This window comes from Pristiophorus japonicus, chromosome 3 (assembly GCF_044704955.1).
Source record: "Pristiophorus japonicus isolate sPriJap1 chromosome 3, sPriJap1.hap1, whole genome shotgun sequence".
Taxonomy (NCBI): domain Eukaryota; kingdom Metazoa; phylum Chordata; class Chondrichthyes; family Pristiophoridae; genus Pristiophorus; species Pristiophorus japonicus.
This window is the reverse complement of record NC_091979.1, coordinates 69,413,194-69,433,038: the sequence shown is the minus strand read 5'-3', so window position 1 is coordinate 69,433,038 and position 19,845 is coordinate 69,413,194. Positions and strand designations below refer to the sequence as shown.

Here is a 19,845-nt window from a genome sequence, read left to right as displayed (position 1 = left end):
ATGGCGCGGTGCACAATTTACCATTGTGGATTATTTCAGGTGATGGACCAACGCTACTTGGAAGAAGATGGATGGGGAAGATTCATTGGAACTAGGAAGACTTCATCCCTCCAGCGATTGACATCCTCTGTGCTCAAAGGCAGAGCAAGCCCCCACCTTCGGTTGGACCAGGCACCGGAGAGCAGTTCCACGCAGTCCCCAAGGCACAGACCGATCATCACGACTGCGTGGCGATGATCCGGCTGAGACGACCTGAACGCATCTTCCCGGTTTCAGTGGCAGGACTCCTGGGGAGGAAGATTGGATCCGAGGGCGCCTTCCCAGCTTCAGTGGCAGAATCCCTGGGAAAGAAGATCGTGGCAGTCGACATCATGGACAGGGAAAAGATGCCGTCCAAACCACGAGGTGCAGCGCTAATGGAGCAACGACACGTGGTTCCACGCAAGGAAGATGATTAGGGTAAAAGTGGTAAGGCCATCTTAAAGGAGGCCAGCAACCTGCCATTTTGAATGAACTGCTTTAAATTGGTAACCAATGTACAAGTCCAGCTGTAACGAGCAAAATGTTGTTGAGCGATGTCAGGTGTAAATTGCAATCAGCCAATGTAGCAGGTGAACACCTAACAGTCGTATACAGGTCCAGCGGGCTACCCAATGCTGTAGCCTGCATCCCCGGGGTCAGAACGATGCATGATAAAGTATCCCCACAGCTGACAGAAGTAGACAGCAGAGTAAACGATCCCCGGAGAACAGAGGTACCGGTCGCGATACCCTGCTTCAGATCGGTTTAACATTGCAGGCACCCGATGGCATGAACCGCCACGGGCCAGAAACAGTAAACTGCGCCTATGCTCACAGTCGGCTACCGTTGCTCACCACCTGGGTGGAAAAGGAGCAGCCCACAAACTCACTTGCCACCGCGGCAATGCCCAAGAGCGAAGGGTCACCCGCAATGGCTCCTCCGAACGGGACCTGGACCAGCCAGGATCCCAAACTAGAGAGTGCTCACAATGGTGCCCTCAAGGAAAGTGAGTCAGCAGTCCCCTGCGAACTGCTAGACAAGATGAGGCAGCCCCACCATTGCTTAGACGAAACACTCACTCACTCAGACCGCTTCCCAGGGAGCAGTAGCGACACTATGCAAACGAAAAGGATAGGGAGGTCACAGTCACATCAGCTGTCTTTGGGCCTGCCTGACACTAGGAGTAACGGCAAGAGCCCTGAGCTCCGGCAACTCGAGCAAAATGAGCTCACCTCGCTCACAGATCCACGAGCATGGGGCGCTGCACCGCCACCAGATGACCCGGATCGCATCCGGCCGTGCTGGAACTAGACTGTCCTTATGTACCTGTACTGATATACCTGTACTGATCATATAAATGTAACACACAAAAAGAAACGCAACTGTAATCCAACCAACAAATGTACCAAGATGTAAATGTAAAATCCATGTCATGAATTTAAATGCAACTTGCATGTAATGGGCCATTAGCATGATCTCTGTGTGGAGGTGGGGGGCGGGGGGAGAATGGAGTCGTCATGGACTCACAACCAGAAACTATGGGGATCTCCACTGGCAACAAATCTCACTACCAACTCACCCAAGCTGGAAGCAACCCTCCAATGGTCAACCAGGAAGAGCAAAGCCCAGGTCACCATCAATGTACGAGTCAATTTGCATTAAAGACTTGAGGGGAAGTGATGTCATGTATGTAGACCATGTATACTAACTATATAGTCACATAAGGTGTGCCACCAGAGGGTGCTGCAGTGGGAGACCTGAGGGTCACCTGCATAGGTGTGCAGGCCCCAGTATAAAAGGCTGCCCATCATACTTATGACTCACTCTTTGTTACAATAAATGGGACTAAGGTCACAACAGCTCAAGTACAATACTAGACCTCGTGGAGTCATTCATAAGAGTATTAAAGACATAACAATTTTGTTGGCCACGAAGTACTGGTTCAAATGACTCACAAAGTCTGCCCAATCTTCTCCCTCCATGAATCGCTCTAAAAATCCAATCGTGCTCATTTTGCAAACAAAGTTTCTTGTATTCTCGTCGCCAAATGTTATGTATGCAATAAAGGTTCAAAGTGAGTACTGTTTAACTAAGCAAGGTATGACCTTGCCTGTGCTTTATTTAGTCCCAAAGTGACTCACTCACAAAATGGCTGGACTTTTATACCAGAGCAGCACCATGTGCGTGCTGCTCAGTGGCCTCCAACAATGCCGCCATCTGGTGGCTACCAACATGTACATATATGACACCTTGTTACAGCCCCCATCTCTGCTCACTTACGTACATGATAAGCAGAACTGAACGTTTATGGTAGACAACTGGTTTAGCCATTCATCGCCAGATCTGGCTGGACCACATAAAGCACAACTGGGTCCTGCTCATCTCTGCCAAAACTGTTCATTATTGCAAGCTCATCCCTGAATGCAAAGATAACTCATGGCTTCTCAACTCCAGTACAAACCATTTTCTTAAACCCCTCGCCCCTGTCCCCTCCACCCTCACTTCCAACAAGTGTGAGGAACTCTTGGGTGTCTTTTTCACTAAGATTGAGACCATTCGTTCAGCTGCCTCTGCCAACTCCCTCCATTCCCCTGTCCCTGAGGTTCCACCTGCCCCAGTTCTGAACATTTTTTTTTATCTAGTTCCTCTATCTTCACTTATGGTCTCTTCAAGCTCATCTTGTCCATGGGACCCGTCTTCTGCTCCCTGAATCCTATTCCTACCAAACTGTTGACCACTCAACTTCCCTTCCTGGCCCCCATAAAAGTGGGTATTCTTATTGATTCCCTCTCCTCAGGTTCTGTCCCCCTCCCCTCCACTCTCACTTCCAACAAGTGTGAGGAGCCCATGGGTGTCGTCATTACTCCCCTCCTCAAAAAAACCATCCTTGACACCTCGGTCTTTGTAAACTAATGCCCCATCTCTAACCTCCATTGCCTCTTCAAAGTCCCTGAATGTGTTGTTGCCTCCCAAATCCATGCCCATCTTCCCTGCAACTCCATATTTGAACCCCTACAATCTGGTTTCCACCCCTGCCACAGTACTGAAACAGCCCTTATCAAAGTCACAAATGTGACTGCGACTGTGATAAACTCTCTCTCCGCACCCTTCTCAACCTGTCTGCATGGTCAATCTGTGGACATGGTTTTAACCACACCATCGTCCTCCAACACCTCTCCTTCATAGCTAGGGGATTTGAGTATAGGAGCGGGGAGGTCTTAATGCAGTTGTACAGGGCCTTGGTAAGGCCTCACCTGGAATATTGTGTGCAGTTTTGGTCTCCTAATCGGAGGATGGATGTTCTTGCTATTGAGGGAGTGTAGTGAAGGTTTACCAGACTGATTCCTGGGATGGCGGGGCTGACATATGAGGAAAGACTGGATCGACTGGGCTTGTATTCACTGGAGTTTAGAAGAATGAGAGGGGATCTCATAGAAACATATAAAATTATGATGGGACTGGACAGGTTAGATGCAGGAAGAATGTTCCCGATGTTGGGTAAGTCCAGAACCAGGGGTCACAATCTAAGGATAAGGGGTAAGCCATATAGGACCGAGAAGAGGAGAAACTTCTTCACTCAGAGAGTTATTAACCTGTGGAATTCTCTACTGCAGAGAGTTGTTGATGCCAGTTCATTAGATATATTCAAGAGGGAGTTAGATATGGCCCGGATGGCTAAAGGGATCAAGGGGTAATGAGAGAAAGCAGGAAAGGAGTACTGAGGTGAATGATCAGCCATGATCTTATTGAATGGTGGTGCAGGCTTGAAGGGCCGAATGGCCTACTCCTGCACCTATGTTCTATGTTTCTATGTTTCTATGTTTCTAACTGGGTAGGACTGCCCTCCCCTGGTTCCATTCCTATCGATTGAGTCATATCCAGAGAATCGCCTGCAATGGATTCTCTTTCTGCTCCCGCACCATTACTTCTCGAGTCCCCCAAGTATCTACATTTGGCTCCCTGCTATTTCTCATCTGCATTCTTCCTCTCGCCGACTTCATCCAAAAGCACAATATCAGGTTCCACGTGTACGCTGATGACACCCAGCTCTACCTGACCACCAACTCTCTCTACCTCTCCACTGCCTTGAATTTGCCATGCTGCTTGCCCGACATGCACAATTGGATGAAAAGGAATTTCTTCCACTTACATATTGGAAACACCAAAACCATTGTCTTTGGTCCCTGCTACAAACATGGACTTCATTCCTCTCCCTGGCCACTGTCTGGGGCTGAACCAGATTGTTCGCAACCTTGGTGTCCTATTTGACCTTGAGCTGAGCTTCCAACCCCATATCTTCTCCATCACCAAGACCACCTACTTCCACCTCCATTACATCGCCCATCTACACCTCTGCCTCAGCTCAACTGCTGCTGAAACCCTCATCCATACCTCGATTACCTCTGGACCCGACTGTTCCAATACTCTCCTGGCTGGCCGGCAACTTTGCACCCTCCGTAAACTTGAGCTCAACCGAAACTCTGCTGCCTGTACCCTAACTCGCACCTAGTTCCATTCACTCGACACCCCTGTGCTCGCTGTTCTGTATTGTCTCCCGGTCCCGAAACTCCTCAACTTTAAAATTCTCATACTCATTTTCAAATCCCTCCATGGCCTTGCCCCCGCCACCACCCCCCCCACCCCTCCACCCCCCGCCCGCCCCATCTCTGTAATCTCCGCATCTCTGTAACCTCCACCAGCCCTGCAACACCAAGATCTCCGCATTCCTCCAATTCTGGCCTCTTGCGCTTCTCTGAGGTTCTTCACCCCACCATTGGCGGCCGTGCCTTAAGCCGCCTAGGCACTAAGCTCTGGAATTCCTTCCTTCAACATCTCTGACTCTCTACATCTCTCTCCTCCTTTAAGATGCTCCTTAAAACCGATCTCTTTTATGAAATAATATCCCTTATGTGGATCGGTGTCAAATTTTGTTCAACAAATGTTCCTGGGAGACGCCTTGGGATGTTTTATTACTTTGAAGATGCTACTTAAATGTAAGTTGTTATAATAATACAAATAAGGCTACTTTAACTTAAAGGCACACATTTTCCTCTTGCAGGGCATCCAACGGCATCTGCCATTAGTTAAACTCATTTGTGCACATTTAGATTTTTACATTTTTTGCGTGGCAAGTTGATGGAAGTGCAAGCTTATAATATGGCAAGTTGCTGAAAGTGAGAGGGAACCAGAGCAAGTGAGAGGGAAAAGGGTGCGACCGTTGGGGAGCGGCTACAGGAGCAGCCAGCGGGAGTTCAAGGAGCGGCCCATAAAAGGGCATGCAGGGAGCGGCACAGGAGCAGCCAGCGGGAGTTCAAGGAGCGGCCCATAAAAGGGCATGCAGGGAGCGGCACAGGAGCAGCCAGCGGGAGTTCGAGGAGTTAGTTGGTGCAGGGGCAGGGGCAGAAGGTAAACAAAGAAGTAAAAAGAAATTGAAGTGTGATGTCACAGCCAAGTGGGTAAGTGATTGGCTGGTGAATTGGTGAGTATTTGATCTTTTTCTTCTTCTCTTATCAGTAGGAAACCTTTGGCATTGTTGCTAAATTAAGTTAATCTAAAGGTTAAGTCATGGCAGGAGAGCCCAGACCCATGTGATGCTCCTCCTGTCCTATGTGGGAAATCAGGGGCGCAACCAGTGTCCCTGACGACTATGTGTGCAGGAAGTGTGTCCAGCTGCAGCTCCTGACAGACCGCATTGCGACACTGGAGCTGCACATAGACTCGCTCTGGAGCATCCACGATTCTGAGGATGTCGTGAATAGCACGTTTAAAGAGTTGGTCACAACGCAGGTAAAGGTTACTCAGGCAGAAAGGGAATGGGTGACCATCAAGCAGAGCAGTGGAAGGAAGGTAGTGCAGGGGTCCCCTGCGGTCATCTCCCTCCAAAATAGATACACCATTTGGGGTACTGTTGGGGGAGATGACTCATCAGGGGAAGGCAGCAGCAGCCAAGTTCATGGCACCATGGGTGGCTCTGCTGCTCAGGAGGGCAGGAAAAACAGTGGGAGTGCTATAGTGGTAGGGGATTCTATTGTAAGGGGAATAGATAGATGTTTCTGTGGCTGCAATTGAGACTCCAGGATGGTATGTTGCCTCCCTGGTGCAAGGGTCAAGGTTGTCTCAGAGTGGCTGCAATGCATTTTGGAGGGGGAGGGGGTGCATATAGGTACCAACAATACAGGTAAAAAACTGGATGAGGTCCTACAAGCTGAATTTAGGGAGCTAGGAGTTAAATTAAAAAGTAGGACCTCAAAGGTAGTAATCACAGGATTGCTACCAGTGCCATGTGCTAGTCAGAGAAGGAATTGCAGGATAGTTCAGATGAATATGTGGCTTGAGGAATGGTGCAAGGAGGAGGGATTCAAATTCCTGGGACATTGCAACCCGTTCTGGGGGAGGTGGGACCAGTACAAACCGGACGATCTGCACCTGGGCAGGACTGGAACCTATGTCCGAGGCGGAGTGTTTGCTAGTGCTGTTGGGAAGGGATTAAACTAATATCGCAGGGGGATGGGAACCTATGCAAGAAGGCAGAGGGAAGTAAAAAGGGAGCAGAAGCAAAAGTAGGAAGGAGAAAAGCAAGAGTGGAGGGCAGAGAAATCAAAGGCAAAATTCAAAAAGGGCCACATTACAACATAATTCTAAAAGGACAAAAGAGTATTAAAAAAAACAAGCCTGAAGGCTCTGAGTCTCAATGCAAGGAGCATTCGTAATAAAGTGGACGAATTAACTGCGCAGTTAACTGTTAACGGATATGATGTAATTGGGATTACGGAGACATGGCTCCAGGGTGACCAAGGCTGGGAACTCAACATCCAGGGGTATTCAACATTTAGGAAGGATAGACAGAAAGAAAAAAGAGGTGGGGTGGCGTTGCTAGTTAAAGAGGAAATTAATGCAATAGTAAGGAAGGAAATTAGCTTGGATGATGTGGAATCGGTATGGGTGGAGCTACGGAATACCAAAGGGCAGAAAATGTGAGTGGGAGTTGTGTACAGACCACCAAACAGTACTAGTGAGGTTGGGGACAGCATCAAACAAGAAATTAGGGATGTGTACAATAAAGGTACAGCAGTTATCATGGGCAACTTTAATCTACATATTGATTGGGCGAATGAAACTGGTAGCAATGCAGTGGAGGAGGATTTCCTGGAGTGTATTAGGGATGGTTTTCTAGACCAATATGTCGAGGAACCAACTAGAGGGCTGGCCATCCTAGACTGGGTGATGTGTAATGAGAAAGGACTAATTAGCAATTTTGTTGTGCGAGGCCCCTTGGGGAAGAGTGACCATAATATGGTAGAATTCTTTATTAAGATGGAGAGTGACACAGTTAATTCAGAGACTAAGGTCCTGAACTTAAGGAAAGGTAACTGCGATGGTATGAGACATGAATTGGCTAGAATAGACTGGCGAGTGATACTTAAAGGTTGACGGTGGATAGGCAGTGGCAGACATTTAAAGATCACATGGATGAAATTCAACAATTGTATATCCCTGACTGGAGTAAAAATAAAAAGGGGAAGGTGGCTCAACCGTGGCTAACAAGGGAAATTAAGGATAGTGTTAAATGCAAGGAAGCGACATATAAATTGACCAGAAAAAGCAGCAAACCTGAGGACTGGGAAAATGTTATAATACAGCAGAGGAGGACAAAGGGTTTAATTAGGAGAAGGAAAATAGAATATGAGAGGAAGCTTGCTGGGAACATAAAAACTGACTGGAAAAGCTTCTCTAGATATGTGAAGAGAAAAAGATGAGCGAAGACAAACGTCTTCACTAATCTGCAGTCAGATTCAGGTGAATTTATAATGGGGAACAAAGAAATGGCAGACCAGTTAAACAAATACTTTGGTTCTGTCTTCACGAAGGAAGACACAAATAACCTTCCGGAAATACTAAGGGACCGAGGGTCTAGTGAGAAGGAGGAACTGAAGGAAATCCTTATTAGTTAGGAAATTGTGTTAGGGAAATTGATGGGATTGAAGGCCGATAAATCCCCAGGGCCTGATCGTCTGCATCCCAGAGTACTTAAGGAAGTAGCCCTGGAAATAGTGGATGCATTGGTGATCATTTTCTAACATTCTATCAACTCTGGATCAGTTCCTATGGACTGGAGGGTAGCTAATGTAACAGCACTTTTTAAGAATGGAGGTAGAGAGAAGGCGGGTAATTATAGACCGGTTAGCCTGACATCAGTAGCGGGGAAAATGTTGGAATCAATTATTAAAGATGAAATAGCATAGTAGCGCATTTGGAAAGCAGTGACGGGATCGGTCCAAGTCAGCATGGCTTTATGAAAGGGAAATCCTGCTTGACAAATCTTCGAGAATTTTTTGAGGATGTAACTAGTAGAGTGGACAAGGGAGAACCGGTGGATGTGGTGTATTTGGACTTTCAAAAGGCTTTTGACAAGATCCCACACAAGAGATTGGTGTGCAAAATTAAAGCCCATGGTATTGGGAGTAATCTACTGACATGGATAGAGAACTCGTTGGCAGACAGGAAGCAGAGAGTCGGGATAAACGGGTCCTTTTCAGAATGGCAGGCAGTGACTAGTGGGATGCCGCAGGCCTCAGTGCTAGGACCCCAGCTATTTACAATATACATTAATAATTTGGATGAGCGAATTGAGTGTATTATCTCCAAGTTTGCAGATGACACTAAGCTGGGTGGTGGTGTGAGCTGTGAGGAGGACGCTAAAAGGCTGCAGGGTGACTTGGACAGGTTATGCGAGTGGGCAAACGAGTGGCAGATGCAGTATAATGTGGATAAATGTGACGTTATCCACTTTGGTGGCAAAAACAGGAAGGCAGATTATCTGAATGGCAGTAGATTAGGAAAACGGGATGTGCAATGAGACCTGGGTATCATGATACATCAGTCATTGAAATTTGGCATTATAGGTACAGCAGGCGGTGAAGAAGGCAAATGGTATGTTGGCCTTCATAGCAAGGGGATATGAGTATAGGAGTAGGGAGGTCTCACTGCAGTTGTACTGGGCCTTAGTGAGGCCTCACCTGGAATATTGTGTTCAGTTTTGGTCTCCTAATCGGAGGAAGGACGTTCTTGCTATTGAGGGAGTGCAGCGAAGGTTCACCAGACTGATTCCCGGGATGGCAGGACTGACATATGAGGAGAGACTGGATCGACTGGGCCTGTATTCACTGGAGTTTAGAAGGATGAGAGGGGATTTCATAGAAACATATAAAATTCTGATGGGACTGGACAGGTTAGATGCAGGAAGAGTGTTCCTGATGTTGGGGAAGTCCAGAACCAGAGGACACAGTCTAAGGATAATGGGTAAGCCATTTAGGACTGAGATGAGGAGAAACTTCTTCACTCAGAGAGACTTGTTAACCTGTGGAATTCCCTACCGCAGAGAGTTGTTGATGCCAGTTCATTGGATATATTCAAGAAGGAGTTAGATATGGCCCTTACGGCTAAAGGGATCAAGGGATTATGGAGAGAAAGCAGGAAAGGGGTACTGAGGTGAATGATCAGCCATGATCTTACTGAATGGTGGTGCAGGCTCGAGGGGCCGAATGCCCTACTCCTGCACCTATTTTCTATGTTTCTATGTTTCTATGTAAAGATATGTAAAGATATGCAGTGCATTTGGAAAGTAGTGACAGGATCGGTCCAAGTCAGCATGGATTTATGAAAGGGAAATCATGCTTGACAAATCTTGTAGAGTTTTTTGAGGATGTAACTAGTAGAGTGGATAAGGGAGAACCAGTGGATGTGGTGTATTTGGACTTTCAAAAGGCTTTTGACAAGGTCCCACACAAGAGATTACTGTGCAAAATTAAAGCACATGTTATTGGGGGTAATGTACTGACATGGATAGAGAACTGGTTGGCAGACAGGAAGCAGAGTCGGGATAAAAGGGTCCTTTTCAGAATGGCAGGAAGTGACTAGTGGGGTGCCGCAAGGTTCAGTGCTGGGACCCCAGCTATTTACAATATACATTAATGATTTAGACAAAGGAATTGAGTGTAATATCTCCAAGTTTGCAGATGACACTTAGCTGGGTCTCAGTGTGAGCTGTGAGGAGGATGCCAAGAGGCTGCAGGGGGCCTTGGATAGGTTAGATGAATATACTGCATCTGCCATGCATTTGCCCAATGTGGATAAATGTGAGGTTATCCACTTTGGTGGCAAAAACAGGAAGGCAGATTATTATCTGAATGGTGACAGATTAGTAAAAGGGGAGGTGCAACGAGACCTGGGTGTCATGGTACATCAGTCACTGAAGGTAGGCATGCAGGTACAGCAGGCAGTAAAGAAAGCAAATGGCATGCTGGCCTTCATAGCAAGAGGGTTTGAGTATCGGAGCAGGGAGGTCTTACTGCAGTTGTACAGGGCCTTGGTGAGGCCACACCAGGAGTATTGTGTACAGTTTTGGTCTCCTAACTTGAGGAAGGACATTCTTGCTATTGAGGGAGTGCAGCGAAGATTCACCAGACTGATTCCCGGGATGGTGGGACTGACATATCAAGAAAGACTGGATCAACTGGGCTTGTATTCACTGGAGTTCAGAAGAATGAGAGGGGACCTCATAGAAACGTTTAAAATTCTGACGGGTTTAGACAGGTTAGATGCAGGAAGAATGTTCCCAATGTTGGGGAAGTCCAGAACCAGGGGTCACAGTCTAAGGATAAGTGGTAAGCCATTTAGGACCGAGATGAGGAGAAACTTCTTCACCCAGAGAGTGGTGAACCTGTGGAATTCTCTACTACAGAAAATAGTTGAGGCCAATTCACTAAATATATTCAAAAGGGAGTTAGATGAAGTCCTTACTACTCGGGGGATCAAGGGGTATGGCGAGAAAGCAGGAAGGGGGTACTGAAGTGCATGTTCAGCCATGAACTCATTGAATGGCGGTGCAGGCTAGAAGGGCTGAATGGCCTACTCCTGCACCTATTTTCTATGTTTCTATGTTTCTAAGACTGGATCAGCCAGGCTTATATGCACTGGAGTTTAGAAGAATGAGAGGGGATCTCATAGAAACATATAAAATTATGACGGGACTGGACAGGTTAGATGCAGGAAGAATGTTCCCGATGTTGGGGAAGTCCAGAACCAGGGGTCACAGTCTAAGGATAAGGGGTAAGCCATATAAGACCGAGATGAGGAGAAACTTTTTCACCCAGAGAGTGGTGAACCTGTGGAATTCTCTACCACAGAAAGTTGTTGAGTCCAGTTCAATGGATATATTCAAGAGGAGTTTGATGTGGCCCTTATGGCTAAAGGGATCAAGGGGTAAGGAGAGAAGGCGGGAGTGGGGTACTGAAGTTGCATGATCAGCCATGATCATATTGAATGGCGGTGTAGGCTCGAAGAGCCGAATGGCCTACTCCTGCACCTATTTTCTATGTTTCTATGTGTATCTCTTTAACCAATCAGATTGTGGAAATAAACAGAAGGACTGGGAAGGAAGTGTAAATTAGAGTAAATTGAGTAAGTTCAATGTCAAATCACATACAGAAAGAGAAACAAAGAAAGTGAGGGAAATAATGATTGGATTATGAGAGAGAGAAAAAAAGACAGAAATGATAAGTTTTTAAAAAATGTGAAACTTAACAGTTTTAAAATCACCAACAGTAATTAATACCTGAAGGAATGGGACTCCACACTTGTAATAGTTAATTTTTCAGTACCATCGAGGTTGATTATGACATTGTTAAAGGATACTTCCGCTTGTAATGACAAGATTTAACTTTCTGTGGTGAGTTTAGTTCATATCTAGTGCGCAAAAACAGCAACTTCACAATGTTCAATGCATTTAAATGGCGAGGCAGACAGGGAAACGTCAGTTTCACAAAGTTATCAGCGGAGCAGCGCAATTCAAACAGTAACCTTTGGACATTGCCGTTTAACTGTGCATCTGCTCCTCACCTGAGGTTGTTGTACCATTTGCACATAAATAATGGCGAGTGCTATTTGCCTCACTGTTATTTTGACAGCAAATTCTGGTCCAATACCATTTTAAGTATACCACCTCATGGAGACTACAGAACATTGATACACTAATAACTCTAATAATTCCAAAATCCCAATAGGTTCTTTGCCCTGAAAACAGGGATAACAGCAGGAATGCTCTTCAGTAAAATGTAATGCTTAGAAAACAAGTTCGCTCTTTATAGTACAGGCACAACGTCTCAAATCCGACAACCTCGGGATCGATTTTCGTATTTTTCTCGTTTTCGAAAAAAAAAATCAAGAGTGAGACAGACAAAGTACTAATGATGGCATGGGTCAGGTCGGGTCAGGCCGGGTCGAGGGTCATTTGGCAAGGCTTGGACTGATCGCATGCCATTTAAAACACAGCGGCGGCCGTTAACTAGTCTGGTGCACCAGTTTTTGGACAGTAATTCCAGATTTTATTTTACTGAATTCTCAAAGATTTCCGGTTTTTGGACAATTCCGATTTTTGGATAGCTGGATTTGAGACGTTGTACCTATACCTTTAATGCAAATCAATCCCAAGATGCTTCCCAGAATAAGGGTAGGCAAAAGATTAACAACGTAACTGAAAGCTTGGTTAGATCGATAGGTTTTGAGGAGACTTTTAATGGAGGGGAGAGAGTGGGAGATTGGAGGGGTTTAGACAGGGAATTTCAGAGAGTAGGACCCAGGCAGATGAAGATGGGTGGGGGGGGGCGCAAACAGAGATACACAAGAAGTTGGAGGAACTGAGTACTTGGTGGTCGATATAGGCTGGAGTAGATTGCAGAGAGAGGGTGGGGGTAAGGCAATTGAGGATCCAGTATTAGACAGGACAGCAGAGAGGAACTACAATTAGCCTAAATTAGGAAGTGGAAAATCATTCAGAGTGTCCACACCTGAGCACTTGCATGACCTCAGTGATCTCCGATCACTGTGAAAATCCGATTATATAAACATTGGTCAGCACTCAAGAATTGAAATTGCTTCTTATAAAAGTCAGGAATTCCCATGCTCCGAACCTCAGACACGCGACATAACTTTGGAGGCTGATGAGAAGAGTCATACCAGCCTCTTGAAAGGCACAAGTGAGACCCACCAAGAAGGAAGGTTCAAGCTGGAATCATGGCATTGAAACCTATCAATTCAGGCACAGGTTTTAATATTTGTTTAACTATGCTCTCCTTGCAAAGAGATCACTGAGGTCATGCAAGTGTTTTCGGGAGGGGGTGGTGGGGGAAGAAATCTGGCAACACCAGAATGAGCATGTTGCGGATTGTCTGGTCCCGTATTCATAAGGTGGGTGCCTGAGACGTGCCACTAGTCATATGGGCACCTACCAGCCCCATGCTAATTAGGTGCCCCTCTGACCCTGCATAATCACTGGAGGGATTTAGCGGGAACATGGCCCTTGGAATTTTGTGTCACAATCTAAAAGACTACGAGTTGGTTCTGTCCAGTTAAATAACAAAGCACAAAACTGATTCTCTTATATTCCAAGACTTAACTCCAGCAGCTGCAGCATCCTAATCCCCGAATGGCTGACTAACTGCGAATTATACCAACATCACTACAGGAACTGCAATAGAGTAAGCGGACAAACATCTTCTGAAAAAAAAATGACAAATCAAATGGTCCTTTTAGGAACAGGGACTAGAAAATATTATCCAACAAGTTGCATAAATAGGCTAATCTAAGTGGAGCAGTGCAAGCATGGGGAAAGGTTGGGTGCCTGGTTTGAGTTATAACAGTGAAATTATTTGAAAATCACAGCTAATACCTATATGTCAGCCGACACAGGAGTAAGTAGAATAAACTAACAGGTTTTGAGTTCACACCAGAAAAACCAGACTGTCCAGTCCAAATCCAAATGAATGGTAATTGTATATATGAATAGCAGTGTGCTTCTAGGGGAAAGAAAATGGGTAATGAAAAAAAAAAGAACATTTTTACATTGTCGATCCATTGACATTTATGAATAGACCCTATTACTATTTTTCTAATAGTGGATTTTATTTCAGTATACATTTACAAAAGCCACAGAAGTAATACTTTTGGTCTGTTTAACACAGGATTGCATGAACAGACTAAACCATTTACAGTAGTACAGTACTTTACTATAATGGCATGGTAGGTCTCATTCACGTAATGATTTTGTTGTTAGAAGATCAGAACATAAGCACAGACTAGACTTTGTTAAAATACTGTATCAGATTCCTAAAATGAGAGACATTTGTCAATATTATGTTTCACCTCTACAGATACAATCAAGAAGAAAGTTTGCCCTGTGCCAGAAAAAGCAGAATTTACTTAGTTGAACTAGTGTCAGTATCGATTGCTGCTTGGTGAGGAATGAGACAGGTATGATGAAGAGGAAAGCTCCTTCTACACTATCCTAACAATGCCACACCTACTGCTGCGTAGCGTTTTCAATTACATCTGCACAGCTGTGACTGGTGCAATTTAAAAAATTTAACTTTGAAAAGCAGCATTTTTAAAATAGGGTTAGGCTCGAAGGCTCACATGGGGAACAACATCAGCCCAGGTTTGATCGGCCAAATACACAGTTTCCATGCTTTAGCATTCTTTGAATTTATGATCTTTTAGGCCCTTGGATCACTTAAGTGCTATCTTTGTTTCTTTTAAATAGTGCATAGTAATAGTTTACATCTTCAACTTAAACACGAGTACAGAAATAACTTCAAGGAATCTAAGAACCTATCTGCTATAAATCGTTATAGTTCAGTCATTCAAATTCTTTGTGCTTTGCTATTGGAACAGAAACACAGCTCATGCTGTTAAAGGACTTTACTGTGCAACAACTTGAAAAGTTTCTGAAGACATGCATGTGCAAATAATGTAACTGGCTAAAAAGTTGTCAGAGGAAATCAGTTTTTATGTACAATTAGTCATCAGTTAGAGCAGAGCTGAGCGCAGTTAACCGACAGTCAGCACAGCAGTCTGAATGAACAGTTAGCCAACAGTCCGAACAGTGCAGTATGAGTTTAAGATAGGCAACAGTCAGCACAGCAGTCCAAATGTAGAATTAGCCAGCATCATCATCATAGGCAGTCCCTCGAAATCGAGGAAGACTTGCTTCCACTCTAAAAGTGAGTTCTCAGGTGACTGTACAGTTCAATATGGGAATTATAGTCTCTGTCACAGGTGGGACAGACAGTCACCTGAAGGAAATGGTGGGTGGAACTGGTTTGTCTCATGCTCCTTCCACTGCCTGCGCTTGTTTTCTGCATGCTCTCGGCGACGAGACTCAAGGTGCTCAGCGCCCTCCCGGATGCACTTCCTCCATTTAGGGTGGTCTTTGGCCAGGGATTCCCAGGTATCGGTTGGGATGTTGCACTTTATCAAGGAGGCTTTGAGGGTGTCCTTGAAATGTTTCCTCTGCCCACCTAGGGATCGCTTGCCATGTAGGAGTTCCAATTAGAGCGCTTGCTTTGGGAGTCTTGTGTCAGGCATGCGAACAATGTGGCCTGTCCAACGGAGCTGGTCGAGTGTGGTCAGTGCTTCGATGTTGGGGATGTTGGCCTGATCGAGAACACTGATGTTGGTGTGTCTATCCTCCCAGGGGATTTGTCGGATCTTACGGAGACAGCGTTGGTGGTATTTCTCCAGCGATTTGAGGTGTCTACTGTATATGGTCCATGTCTGTGAGCCATATAGGAGGGCGGGTATCACGACAGCCCAATAGACCATAAGCTTGGTATCAGATTTGAGGTCCTGGTCTTCAAACATTCTCTTCCCCAGGTGACCGAAGACTGTGCTGGCGCACTGGAGGCGGTATTGGACTTGGTCGCCGATGTCTGCCCTTGCTGATAGTAGGCTCCCGAGGTATGGAAAGTGGTCCACGTTGTCCAAGGCCACGCCATGGATTTGATGACCGGGTGGCAGTGCTGTGTGGCGAGATCAGCTTGGTGGAGGACGTTTGTCTTATGGACAACTGCAAGAGAAATGCAGGGAACAGCACCGACCATTGTACATGGACTTCTATGACCTCATAAAAGCCTTTGACACTGTTAACCATGAGGGACTATGGAGCGTCCTCCTCCGTTTCGGAAGCCCCCAAGAGTTTGTTGCCATCCTCCGCCTGCTCCACGACGACATGCAAGCCGTGATCTTGACCAATGGATCCACCACAGACCCAATCCATGTCCGGACCGGGGTCAGGCAGGGCTGCGTCTTTGCACCAACCCTCATCTCGATCTTCCTCGCTGCAATGCTCCATCTCATGCTCAACAAGCTCCCCACTGGAGTGGAACTAAACTATAGAACCAGTGGGAACCTGTTCAACCTTCGGCGCCTCCAGGCTAGATCCAAGACCGTCCCATCCTCGGTCATCGAACTACAGTACTTGGACAACGCTTGCGTCTGCATACATTCAGAGCTGAACTCCAAGCCATCGTCAACATCTTCACCGAGGCGTACGAAAGCATGGGCCTTACACTAAACACCCGTAATTAGCCAGCAGTCAGAGTAAAGCAGTATCAGACTCATGGAAAAATGGATTTAAACAGAAATACCTCTGTACCACTGTGTACAGTTTTAATTTTGTTGTGGAAAAGTCACGGTCAGGAAAACCATGCGTATTTTGTAATATACAAGGGAAAAGTATATACTCATGTTGAAGAAATTAAGCTAAAATTTCTCATTAGTTGCTAGAATCTATTCAACGTATTTTTAAAATCATTCTTAAAACATTAAGTTAAATTCTTGCTAAATCAGTAAATAGCTGAGAAAATTGTTCAACACACTAAGCAACCAACACATGTAAACAAAGAAAATGAATAAGAATGCAAATCTACAAAATGCAAGAAATACAATAAATAAATTACATTGAAATTTAGAGGAAGAATGCCTTGACCGTTTTTAAACTTTCATTTTAATGCATTATGTTTGCTGAGGATAGTGCTTTTAAAACGTTCCCAGCGTAAAACACCAGAAATACTAAACTAATGGGATGGCAAGATTGATGCGCTGCACTTAATATGAAAGCTTTAAGAGTGTAAAGTTTAAAAAGTAAGTCTGGCAAATTGTTACGAAACAGAAATAATATTCATTATTTTGTAATACCAACAACAATAAATTAAGGCTCATTTGAATGTTGATTTTTTTTAAATTCAAGTTCATTTAAGGACAGGAGTTTAAAGAAGCCATTCTTCGACATACCTGAAATGAATCTTTGACAACTCTTACCTGAAATTACTCATTGAATGCTGATGTTGGAGGGGCACAATCTGCTTCACAGCACAAAGGAGACTTTTGCATTGACTTATGCACTTGTAATACAATCCACAAGCATTATATGACAATTAAAAATATATATTTTTATATATTTTTAAAACTTTATCTCCCTTATTTAGGTCTCCTGTGCATGAAGCAATGATCTCTTTGTGTGCGAATGATCAGTCATGCTACTCCATGTCTCTGGCATACTGCTCTCTAACTAGCAACCAAAAGGTTGATGAGAGCAGACCAAATGCTGTGCCTTTCAATTTTCCTTTACTGCCTCCCTTCCTATAGGAAGTATCCAAGTTTTATTTGATGCCTCTTCTGAGCCTTTAATTTTACTATAAGCCTACCTTCCACAAAATGGGATACTGTAACTTTTAAAGATCGATTTGCATATTGTGAGTGATGAGCGGAAAGTAAAGCTAATTTCATCTTCAGAAGATGTCACCACAAATGATTGAAGGTTAAAAGATTACAGCATGGAACTTCAAAGCCAATGGGGTTGAAGGACAGTTAGAAGGAAAGAAGCTTTGTCCCAGCCTCGCATAAACCATTAGCCAAGTGGGTATTTTATGCCAGCATGCTGAAAGGATTTTGAAAGTTCCAAAGTTATTTCCTGCACATAAATTAAATAATGCACTCCATTATTATTTGTTCAGTGACTCTGAAGGGCTGCAGCACTAGCCAGAAAATCCTTTTATAAAATGACACCATCAAAAGTTAACTAGGGCATAAATATAAAAAGCACAACCAAAATGCCACATAAATTAATAGCGACCTCACAAGGCAACAATTCTGTGAGGGAACTCCTAAGGAATGCTATCCTGATTTATAGGCTTTTACCGAGCTATAATGATTGAACTGAAAATATCAAATATTAAAAACTTACTGCTACCCCAAAATATCCTTACTCTAAATTTACAGTGTTTCGTTCATTCCTGTATTTGAATGACAAGGGTGAAACAGTATAAGGTGCAAAATATCTCTAATAATTTGAAAGGATTAACAAGGAAACCACTGTTCATTCACTCTCGGCCTTATTCAAAAGGCTAACGAGCTTACAAGCGCGGTCTGTGTTAAATTTAGTAAACTGATCATGAAATGATTCAAATAAAATCTTGACCAAGACTACAGTGTTTCATTGATAAAGGAATTGATATGAATAAAAAAAGACAAGTATGCCTCTCATAATCCTGTCTTGCTTTTAGGTGTTAAAAATGTTTATTATGCTACTTTTGGAACTCTTGCTTAAAAAAAATTGTAGATTTCTAAAGATTTACACCACTTTTAAAAAAAAGATAAACGTGCACACTCAACTTCGTGTGTGGAAGTCAACTTTCATAATAAGAATTCAAAGGTTTTTGGTAAATTATTCTGTATTTCTCCTCTACTTTTAATATAAAGAACAGAAACTATTCCATTCGCAAGCAGACATACAGGCAAACATCTCTCATGCTTCCATTTGCTCTATAACTAACAGTTAGGACCCTTGGGAGTAGCTTGAACTTTTGTCTGATTTTTAAGAAGATTGAACACAAGAACTGTAAACTCGAGAAACCTTGTTTCCTAAACTAAACTTGCTTAATGTAAGCACTTAACTTTATTTGTCCATCAATCACCCTTTCCCCACTATCTATCCCTTTCCCCATCTCTTCATCTTGGTTCTCACATCCACCCCCAGCCCCATTCCATACTCCATTGCACATCATCCTTAACCCTTACAGCTGCTAACTTGCACCCCCAACAGGTTGATCCCAAACCCAGTTTTCTAGCATTCGTCAAAAGTGAAATTATGCACTGTGGCGAGGAACCAAATCAATGCCCGAGTGCAGCATTGCTGGCAGGCGGGTAGCAAAATGGAACTTTGTGACTGGGTAGATAGGCGGGTGAACTGGTTAAGTGGATGGGTGAGGGCGTCCAGAAATCCAATACGCAGAAGTTAGCGAGCAGGAAGCAGAGATCCCCGAGGCCTCAAATCACACAAATTAAATTTACTACAAAAAGTCAACTTCAAGTAAACTGAGGTGCTGTGAGGTTTCAAGAATACTTAAAGTAAAACAGTTTTAAATTGAAATAGATACATTTAAATAAACTTACCTAACCTTACTTGCAACAACTGGCCTGGGAGATGGAGCTTTTAGGAACAGCCATACCATCGAGCATTAGGAAGACTGTAAGGTAAGTATACACTGTAATACTTAGTTAATACACAAGGTGTAACAGGCATTACAAAATCACAATATAGGGCATGACAAAATTGTGACAAAGAAAGTAGGTGTGACAAATAGGAAGCTCAACATCATTTAATATACCAGCAGATATCCTGAGGTGTTGCTTATGGTGGTTCAGAGATTTTATATGAACAGCAGTGTTGTGCAAAGTAATATTATTAGAGAAATTGGCTTACTACCATTGGGGACAATCCTTGGATCCAGCAGTACTAGGATGGGTTCTCAGAATCTAAAAGAATTTTTAGGTGGTGACGGAACCCTGGGTGTAGGGCAACCGTGGCCCAGGCTTTTAGGAGAGGCTGAGGCCTTTAAGTAAAAACTTAAATTAAGATATTAAAAAACATAAAAAGACAATTTAATGGATAAAATTAATGCCATTATTGAGAAATGGGTCTTCTTGATT

At 44.2% G+C, this 19,845-nt stretch overlaps 1 protein-coding gene across 2 annotated transcripts in view; it reads right to left on the bottom strand.

Moving 5' to 3' along the window:
- Positions 1–19,845, bottom strand: part of LOC139259753 (nck-associated protein 5-like) — a 1,255,355-nt gene that overhangs the window by 1,195,582 nt on the left and 39,928 nt on the right. For both annotated transcript variants that reach the window (XM_070875434.1, XM_070875435.1), the window contains exon 2: positions 19,309–19,382. The gene's annotated coding sequence lies outside the window, so the exon portion shown is untranslated. The remainder of the gene's footprint in view (positions 1–19,308; positions 19,383–19,845) is intronic.